Here is a 9,539-nt window from a genome sequence, read left to right as displayed (position 1 = left end):
CACATTATACCTGTGATTTGTTTATGGTGAAGAATATATGCTACCTTTCACATTATACCTGTAATTACTTTTAGAGTTAAGGTTGTATGCTACCTTACACATTATTACCTGTGATTCGCATTAAAAACAATCCTTCACCCTCTCAATTCTCCGTCCCTTTTCAAGGGATTCCTCTATGTCGTCATTCCCAGGACTTACACACATCCCAAACCTCTGGATTCCTTGTCTCCATTCTGGAGGTTTCCCACAATTGTCAATCCATTGATTCTTTCCCTTTGTAAATAAAATTCCAAGGTTATTCATTTGGAAAACATGCAAAAGATTATCCTTTACAACCAAGATTAGTTTTTACTCAAAGTAAACAATATTTTGATCATAAAATATTCTTGATTTGAACCTTACAGCTGTAAGGATTAACCCTTTCACCCCTAAGGTCATATTTGAACCTTACCAAATCAAAGACTGGGTAAGTCCAGTTTAAATACGAAGGGGTAAATGAGGAAGAGTACAGATGACAACCTAACCTCACCAACTCCAGCTATACTGGGAGACAATCCATAACGTTCAATGCTTGCTATCATTTCTTGCCTGAAGGCCTCCCAAAATAAGACCAATTTCTGACAATTGATGCCTTTGAAAACCAACATTGAAAAGCTCATAAGTCTTTGTAAAGTAATCTTTGGATTTATACCTAGAAGGCAATTCGTGTATGGCAGAAATAGGACGAGTTATTGTGTTTCACAGTGTAGACCTCCCGATAAAAATTACACGGAATTAAGAAACATGACTCCAGTACCAACAGCTGACATTTATGAATATATAAACAAAAACAACAGGGAGTAGACACAAGATTAAGACAGCCTGTGAGACTGGATTTATTGTCCTCCAGAGATAGAAGAGTTCTGCTTATCACATTTTACCATTTTTGATATCAAATATATTTTTGTTCCCCTGGGTCCACTAAATATCAGCTAACTTGGTTGCAGGGAAGCGTTTATTTGATGTGGGAATGATAATTTTCATGATTTACGGAATAACAAAGTACACAAGATGGCTAGCAGATGGGCGGTCTTCATCTCCAACACATTCCGTCATACCTTCTGCTGATAAAACATACATCAGTTTAAACATTTATAAAGAGAAACAATAAAGGTTAAAACATCCATCTGTCTTTGAGGGTATTTGACCACGCTTTGTTCAATTTGATTTACATACAAATGTGTGTCTTAAAATTTACGATTATTGCAACGTTAGGCATTATTATAAAGGATGTGGTATAATGTACAGTAAATTGGGGGCCTACAATACAAAGCAACTGTTTCCCTGAGGTAAGAGGTGGAAAGAAAGCCTAGTGGTACGGAAAAGAGGTGAGGAAGAGTTGGGACTAGGGGTACAGAATAGAGGTGAGGAGGAGTTAGGACTAGGGGTACAGAATAGAGGTGAGGAGGAGTTAGGACTAGGGGTACAGAATAGAGGTGAGGAGGAGTTAGGACTAGGGGTACAGAATAGAGGTGAGGAGGAGTTAGGACTAGGGGTACAGAATAGAGGTGAGGAGGAGTTAGGACTAGGGGTACAGAATAGAGGTGAGGAGGAGTTAGGACTAGGGGTACAGAATAGAGGTGAGGAGGAGTTAGGACTAGGGGTACAGAATAGAGGTGAGGAGGAGTTAGGACTAGGGGTATGGAATAGAGGTGAGGACGAGTTAGGACTAGGGGTACATGATAGAGGTGAGGAGGAGTTAGGACTAGGGGTACAGAATAGAGGTGAGGAGGAGTTAGGACTAGGGGTACGGAATAGAGGTGAGGAGGAGTTAGGACTAGGGGTACAGAATAGAGGTGAGGAGGAGTTAGGACTAGGGGTACGGAATAGAGGTGAGGAGGAGTTAGGACTAGGGGTACGGAATAGAGGTTAGGACGAGTTGGGACTAGGGGTACGAAATAGAGGTGAGGAAGAGTTAGGACAAGGGGTACGGAATAGAGGTGAGGAGGAGTTAGGACTAGGGATACCGAATGGAGGTGAGGAGGAGTTAGGACTAGGGGTACATAATAGAGGTGAGGAGGAGTTAGGACTATGGGTATGGAAAAGAGGTGAGGAAGAGTTAAGACTAGGGGTACGGAATAGAGATGAAGGGGTTAGGACTAGGGGTACATAATAGAGGTGAGGAGGAATTAGGACTAGGGGTACATGATAGAGGTAAGGAGGAGTTGGGACTAGGGGTACAGAATAGAGGTGAGCAGGAGTTGGGACTAGAGGTGTGGAATAGAGGTGAGGAGGAGTTGGGACAAGGGGTACATAATAGAGGTGAGGAGGAGTTGGGACTAGGGGTACGAAATAGAGGTTAGGAGGAGTTAGGACTAGGGGTACGGAATAGAGGTTAGGACGAGTTGGGCCTAGGGGTACGAAATAGAGGTTAGGAGGAGTTAGGACTAGGGGTACGGAATAGAGGTGAGGGGGAGTTAGGACTAGGGGTACGGAATAGAGGTTAGGAGGAGTTAGGACTAGGGGTACGGAATAGAGGTTAGGACGAGTTGGGACTAGGGGTATGAAATAGAGGTTAGGAGGAGTTAGGACTAGGAGGACGGAATAGAGGTGAGGAGGAGTTAGGACTAGGGATACCGAATGGAGGAGAGGAGGAGTTAGGACTAGGGGTACATAATAGAGGTGAGGAGGAGTTAGGACTATGGGTATGGAAAAGAGGTGAGGAAGAGTTAAGACTAGGGGTACGGAATAGAGATGAAGGGGTTAGGACTAGGGGTACATAATAGAGGTGAGGAGGAGTTGGGACTAGGGGTACGGAATAGAGGTTAGGAGGAGTTAGGACTAGGGGTACGGAATAGAGGTGAGGGGGAGTTAGGACTAGGGGTACGGAATAGAGGTTAGGACGAGTTGGGACTAGGGGTATGAAATAGAGGTTAGGAGGAGTTCGGACTAGGAGTACGGAATAGAGGTGAGGAGGAGTTAGGACTAGGAATACGGAACAGAGGTGAGGAGGAGTTAGGACTAGGGGTACGGAATTGAGGTGAGGAGGAGTTAGGACTAGGGGTACGGAACAGAGGTGAGGAGGAGTTAGGACTAGGGGTACGGAGTAGAGGTTAGGACGAGTTGGGACTAGGGGTACGAAATAGAGGTGAGGAGGAGTTAGGACTAGGAGTACGGAATAGAGGTGAGGAGGAGCTAGGACTAGGGGTATGGAATAGAGGTGAGGAGGAGTTAGGACTAGGGGTCCGGAGTAGAGGTTAGGACGAGTTGGGACTAGGGGTACGAAATAGAGGTTAGGAGGAGTTAGGACTAGGAGTACGGAATAGAGGTGAGGAGGAGTTAGGACTAGGGGTACGGAATAGAGGTTAGGACGAGTTGGGACTAGGGGTATGAAATAGAGGTTAGGAGGAGTTAGGACTAGGGGTACATAGTAGAGGTGAGGAGGAGTTAGGACCAGGGGTAAGGAAGAGAGGTGAGGAAGAGTTAGGACTAGGGGTACGGAATTGAGGTGAGGAGGAGTTAGGACTAGGAGTACGGAATAGAGGTGAGGAGGAGTTAAGACTAAGGGTACAGAATAGAGGGGAGGAGGAGTTAGGACTATGGGTATGGAAAAGAGGTGAGGAAGAGTTAGGCCTAGGGGTACGGAATAGAGACGAAGGGGTTAGGACTAGGGGTACATAATAGAGGTGAGGAGGAATTAGGACTAGGGGTACAGAATAGAGGTGAGGAGGAGTTGGGACTAGGGGTACAGAATAGAGGTGAGCAGGAGTTGGGACTAGGGGTGTGGAATAGAGGTGAGGAGGAGTTGGGACAAGGGGTACATAATAGAGGTGAGGAGGAGTTGGGACAAGGGGTTCATAATAGAGGTGAGGAGGAGTTGGGACAAGGGGTTCATAATAGAGGTGAGGAGGAGTTGGGACAAGGGGTTCATAATAGAGGTGAGGAGGAGTTGGGACAAGGGGTTCATAATAGAGGTGAGGAGGAGTTGGGACAAGGGGTACATAATAGAGGTGAGGAGGAGTTGGGACAAGGGGTTCATAATAGAGGTGAGGAGGAGTTGGGACAAGGGGTACATAATAGAGGTGAGGCGGAGTTGGGACAAGAGGTACGCAATAGAGGTGAGGGGGAGTTGGGACTAGGGGTACAGAATAGAGGTGAGCAGGAGTTGGGACTAGGGGTGTGGAATAGAGGTGAGGGGGAGTTGGGACTAGGGGTACAGAATAGAGGTGAGCAGGAGTTGGGACTAGGGGTGTGGAATAGAGGTGAGGAAGAGTTGGGACAAGGGGTACATAATAGAGGTGAGGAGGAGTTAGGACTATGGGTATGGAAAAGAGGTGAGGAAGAGTGAGGCATAGGGGTACGGAATAGAGACGAAGGGGTTAGTACTAGGGGTACATAATAGAGGTGAGGAGGAATTAGGACTAGGGGTACAGAGTTAGGACTAGGGATACCGAATGGAGGTGAGGAGGAGTTAGGACTAGGGGTGCGGAATAGAGGTGAGGAAGAGTTAGGACTAGGGGTATTGAATAGAGGTGAGGAGTAGGTAGGACTAGGGGTATGGAATAGAGGTGAGGAGGAGTGAGGACTAGGGGTACAGAATAGAGGTGAGGAGGAGTGAGGACTAGGGGTACAGAATAGAGGTGAGCAGGAGTTGGGACTAGGGGTGTGGAATAGAGGTGAGGAAGAGTTGGGACAAGGGGTACATAATAGAGGTGAGGAGGAGTTAGGACTATGGGTATGGAAAAGAGGTGAGGAAGAGTTAGGTCTAGGGGTACGGAATAGAGACGAAGGGGTTAGTACTAGGGGTACATAATAGAGGTGAGGAGGAGTTGGGACAAGGGGTACATAATAGAGGTGAGGAGGAATTAGGACTAGGGGTACATAATAGAGGTGAGGAGGAGTTGGGACAAGGGGTTCATAATAGAGGTGAGGAGGAGTTGGGACAAGGGGTTCATAATAGAGGTGAGGAGGAGTTGGGACTAGGGGTGTGGAATAGAGGTGAGGAAGAGTTGGGACAAGGGGTACATAATAGAGGTGAGGAGGAGTTGGGACAAGGGGTACATAATAGAGGTGAGGCGGAGTTGGGACAAGAGGTACGCAATAGAGGTGAGGGGGAGTTGGGACTAGGGGTACCGAATAGAGGTGAGGAGGAGTTGGGACTAGGGGTACGGAATAGAGGTTAGGAGGAGTTAGGACTAGGGGTACGGAATAAAGGTGAGGACTAGGGGTACGGAATAGAGGTGAGCAGGAGTTGGGACTAGGGGTGTGGAATAGAGGTGAGGAAGAGTTGGGACAAGGGGTACATAATAGAGGTGAGGCGGAGTTGGGACAAGAGGTACGCAATAGAGGTGAGGGGGAGTTGGGACTAGGGGTACCGAATAGAGGTGAGGAGGAGTTGGGACTAGGGGTATGGAATAGTGGTGAGAAGGAGTTAGGACTAGGGGTACGGAATAGAGGGTAGGACGAGTTGGGACTAGGGGTACGAAATAGAGGTTAGGAAGAGTTTAGGACTAGGAGTACGGAATGGAGGTGAGGAGGAGCTAGGTCTAGGGGTATGGAATAGAGGTGAGGAGGAGTTAGGACTAGGGGTAAGTTAGGACTTTAGGCTAGTTAGGACTACATGTTAGTGAGAACTAGTGGTTAATTATGACAACAGGTTAACTAGAACTAGGGGGATGTAGGCCTAGGGGTAAGTTAGGACTTTAGTCTAGTTAGGACTACATGTTAGTGAGTACTAGTGGTTAATTAGGACAACAGGTTGGCTAGAACTAGGGGAGGTAGGATTAGGGGTAAGTTAGGACTTTAGGCTAGTTAGGACTAAATGTAAGTGAGGACTAGTGGCTTATTAGGACTACAGGTTAGCTAGAACTAGGGGGAAGAAGGACTAGGGGTAAGTTAGGACTTTAGGCTAGTAAAGACCACATTTTAGTGAGGACTAGTGGTAATTAGGACTACAGGTTAGCTAGAACTAGGGGAAGTTAGGACTAGGGGTAAGTTAGGACTTAAGGCTAGTTAGGACTACATGTTAGCTAGAATTAAGGGAAGGTAGGACTAGGGATAAGTTAGGATTTAAGACAAGTTAGGACCACATGTAAGTGAGGACTAGTGGTTAATAAGGACTATAGGTTAGCAAGAACTAGGGGAAGTTAGGACTAGGGGTAAGTTAGGACTTAAGGCTAGTTAGGACTACATGATAGCTAGAATTAAGGAAAGGTAGGACTAGGGATAAGTTAGGATTTAAGACAAGTTAGGACCACATGTAAGTGAGGACTAGTGGTTAATAAGGACTATAGGTTAGCAAGAACTAGGGGAAGTTAGGACTAATGGTTAGTTAGGACAACAGATTAGCTAGAACTATGGGAAGTTAGGACTAATGGTTAGTTAGGACTATAGGTTAGCTAGAACTAGGGGTAAGTTAGGACTAATGGTTAGTGAGGACTACAGGTTAGCTAGAACTAGGGGAAGTTAGGACTAATGGTTAGTGAGGACTACAGGTTAGCTATAACTAGGGGAAGTTAGGACTAATGGTTAGTTAGGACTACAGATTAGCTAGATTATTAAGTGCAAGATTATCGGATTCCAGCAATAATTAATTAATAATTCATCGGCCTGACTATTCCTTTGGGTTTGTAACTTATTAAAACATTATTTGGCTGATGAATTATCTATAAGAATAATTTTTTAAAAAACTGTTCCGTACAATAGTCTATAACTTATCATGGGATGGTACCTTCTCTCATGCTCCTTACATTGACATGGAACTAGTAAATAAGCTATTCAACTAACTTTACTAGCTAGACTATTAACTATAAGCACACACGTTTTGAGTCTAGGAATCATTTGAAGTAATTTATATGAATGGTATTTTGTCATAATTTTACAAAATAGTTATTACAAATTCGTTCAACTATGACAAATTCAAACTTATAACAATAAATAATTGATTAAAAAATTCTAATTGTATTCTGATTATTGCATCATTTACATTCTTAAATAAGGGAGGTAATTCTCAAACAGATTAAATATAGCATAAGTGGGACAACCCGTAACAAGTAACAGGAGAGGCAGCATAAAACTTTAAATGATTTTTATAGACATTGTTAGTGTTCATTCAATTTAAAAAAATAAAATAATGTGTTACAGTTTGGTTAATTTCAATTATGGATCGTTTAAAAAATAATAATTCATAAGGGAGGTAACTCTTATAAGCACATGTATAATGAAAATTATTATATAGCTTTATGGATACAGAACAGATATTATCAACTGATAATGTTTACAATTATTCCAAGATAAGTAAAAAATTTCAACAAGAGAAAAAGCTCTTAAATTGAACATAGTATGTAACTTTATCTGATTTATAAGACATTACCATATTAATAATATTTCCTTTTATTCTGCTTAGATGATTTAAACTTTTTTTTTTTTTTAAAGGAGATAACTCTGAAGCACAGGTGTATTAATACAAAGCTTAGATAAACACTGTACTAGTATATAACTTATAACATTTACTGGTTTATAACAGACATTTTCATATTATTAACATTTCCTTTAATTTCACTTCAATAATTTGAACTTTCTCTTCAAAACAAGGGAAATAACTCTTAAGCACAGGTATATTAATATGTATATTATTTAACTGGTAAATAACAGACAGACCTCTACTTATTAACAACATTTCCTTTTATTCTGCTGAGATAATTTTAACTTTTTTTTTAAATAATGGAGATAACTGTGAAGTGTGGGGTTTATTAATATGTATATCATTTATCAGGTTTATAACAATAATTGTAATATTAATAAAAAAAAATAAAAAAATAAAAACAAGGGAGGTAACTAAAGCACGAGGTATATATATATACATTTAACAGGTTAACAACAGACAGTGTAATCCTGTGTTGTCTCTCCTGTATCTCTAACCATCTTTAAAGTTGTCTACATGTTGCTAGGAGATATGTACATCATCGGTACACGACCATTTGTCAGAGTTTCTATATCTGTGGGAGTGGGTGTTCCACTCCAGTGTCCCACAGTATCCAAACATTGAGGATACGATCGATGTTCACAAGGTTTTATTTGTCAGACTTGTTTCTGCACTATTGTCAATATATATAATGTGGTATACTTCAAACTTCTTATGATAAATGTTACACAGGAGATAAATATTTTACTTCAAATTAAGTCAACGATATGTATATGATTTATATGGTGTTTAAACAACTCAAAACTTAAATTATTAACAAAATTTCAAGTGTCAATTGTAGGTTGAATGTTTTAAGGTGTTATTGGTTATTTATTTCTGCTTATTTTCAATATTTACTTCCATTTTTATTTTCTCCAGAAAAAAGTATATTCCCTTTTAATTTTCTTCTAGCCAAGTTTTGCTGTTATATTGCAGCTTAATCATCATTTATAAGCATAATCGTGGACAGTCCACTTGAAGTGTTCTCCATGATTCATCTTTTCTTTTATTTGTAGATTTTTAATCTGATTTTCCCCATTGCAATTGTATCCCAATAATCTCTTATTTTTGTCGATTTTTGTCGATTTTCTGGTCCTGATCACAGGGACCTGAGAACTTGTTCAAGTCAGCTTTAGTATGTTTGGACCTAAGCTAAGGTGTTTAGATCAGTTATTTTACACGTCTTGGCGGTTAAGATCAATTTTCGGTAAAATTGCCACCCCCAATGATGATAAAATGTGAGAACGTATAAATACCTCGTAAAGCCTTAGCCTCGCTTAAATATAGCTGAAACAAATTCTCAGGTCCCTGTGGTCCTGACAGGTGTGTTTTTTCACATTTCCACTGGAAAATACAAGTAAATACTCAGATAAGTTTGAGGTCGTAGAAATAGCTAATGCTTTAACATGCGATTTTAAATAGTAATATTTTAGTTTGTAGTGGTTTCTTACCCGCTAATTCCGCCGACGGGACAAACAGATTTTCACTGTGAAATCTGCCATCGTTCCGTGCGCAACACGTCGCGCTTTTTCGGAGTAATTATAAAAAACGGCGCGGCTACGGTCAACGAAAATCCGATTACATTCTATCAACGCAACAATGCATTGTTAAGGTATTAATGAAGTCGGCAGAAATTTTACCCACTCATTTGAAAATGATTTTTTTTTTTAAATAATTTAATCTAAATTGATTGTTTCTGAATCATATAATGTCAATCAATGGGAAAAATATAATGCGCTCGCAAATGAACCGGCTCCGAGCACAGGGACCTGAGAATTTGTTACAGCTGTACATGTACATTGTACTTAGACATAAACTAAAGTGTTCAGAGAAATTTTATACGTTTCAGGGTTTAGGTCAACTTTCTGTAAAAATGCCACCACCAATTATGGTATATATTAAAACGTGTATAATTACCCTAAGCACCTTTGTTAAGGCCCAAATATAGTTGTAAAAAATTATCAGGTATCTGTGGTTCCGAGTGTCATTTGAACCTAATACCATACTAACATTACAACAGGTTTATTCGGTTGGCCTCATTTTATTTGTCGACACATAATCGAAATATTTTCATGTCATTTCAGGGACGCATATAAGG

The 9,539-nt window shown here is 41.3% G+C and overlaps 1 long non-coding RNA gene across 2 annotated transcripts in view; it reads right to left on the bottom strand.

Moving 5' to 3' along the window:
- The window catches only part of LOC110448806, a 42,099-nt gene extending 33,132 nt beyond the window's left edge, over positions 1–8,967 (bottom strand). The window contains exons 1-2 of one of the 2 annotated variants that reach the window (XR_002462776.1): positions 8,893–8,967; positions 109–273 (exon numbers count right to left, since the gene is read on the bottom strand). This is a non-coding gene — a long non-coding RNA (uncharacterized LOC110448806). Of the gene's footprint in view, positions 1–108; positions 274–8,697; positions 8,779–8,892 lie in introns of those variants that run through there. The other variant, XR_002462777.1, reaches the window with a different exon arrangement.
- Positions 8,968–9,539: the final 572 nt, after the last annotated feature.

This window comes from Mizuhopecten yessoensis, unplaced genomic scaffold (genome assembly GCF_002113885.1).
Source record: "Mizuhopecten yessoensis strain PY_sf001 unplaced genomic scaffold, ASM211388v2 scaffold4321, whole genome shotgun sequence".
Taxonomy (NCBI): Eukaryota; Metazoa; Mollusca; class Bivalvia; order Pectinida; family Pectinidae; genus Mizuhopecten; species Mizuhopecten yessoensis.
Note: the sequence above shows the minus strand (reverse complement) of the source record. Positions and strands in the feature narration are given on the sequence as shown.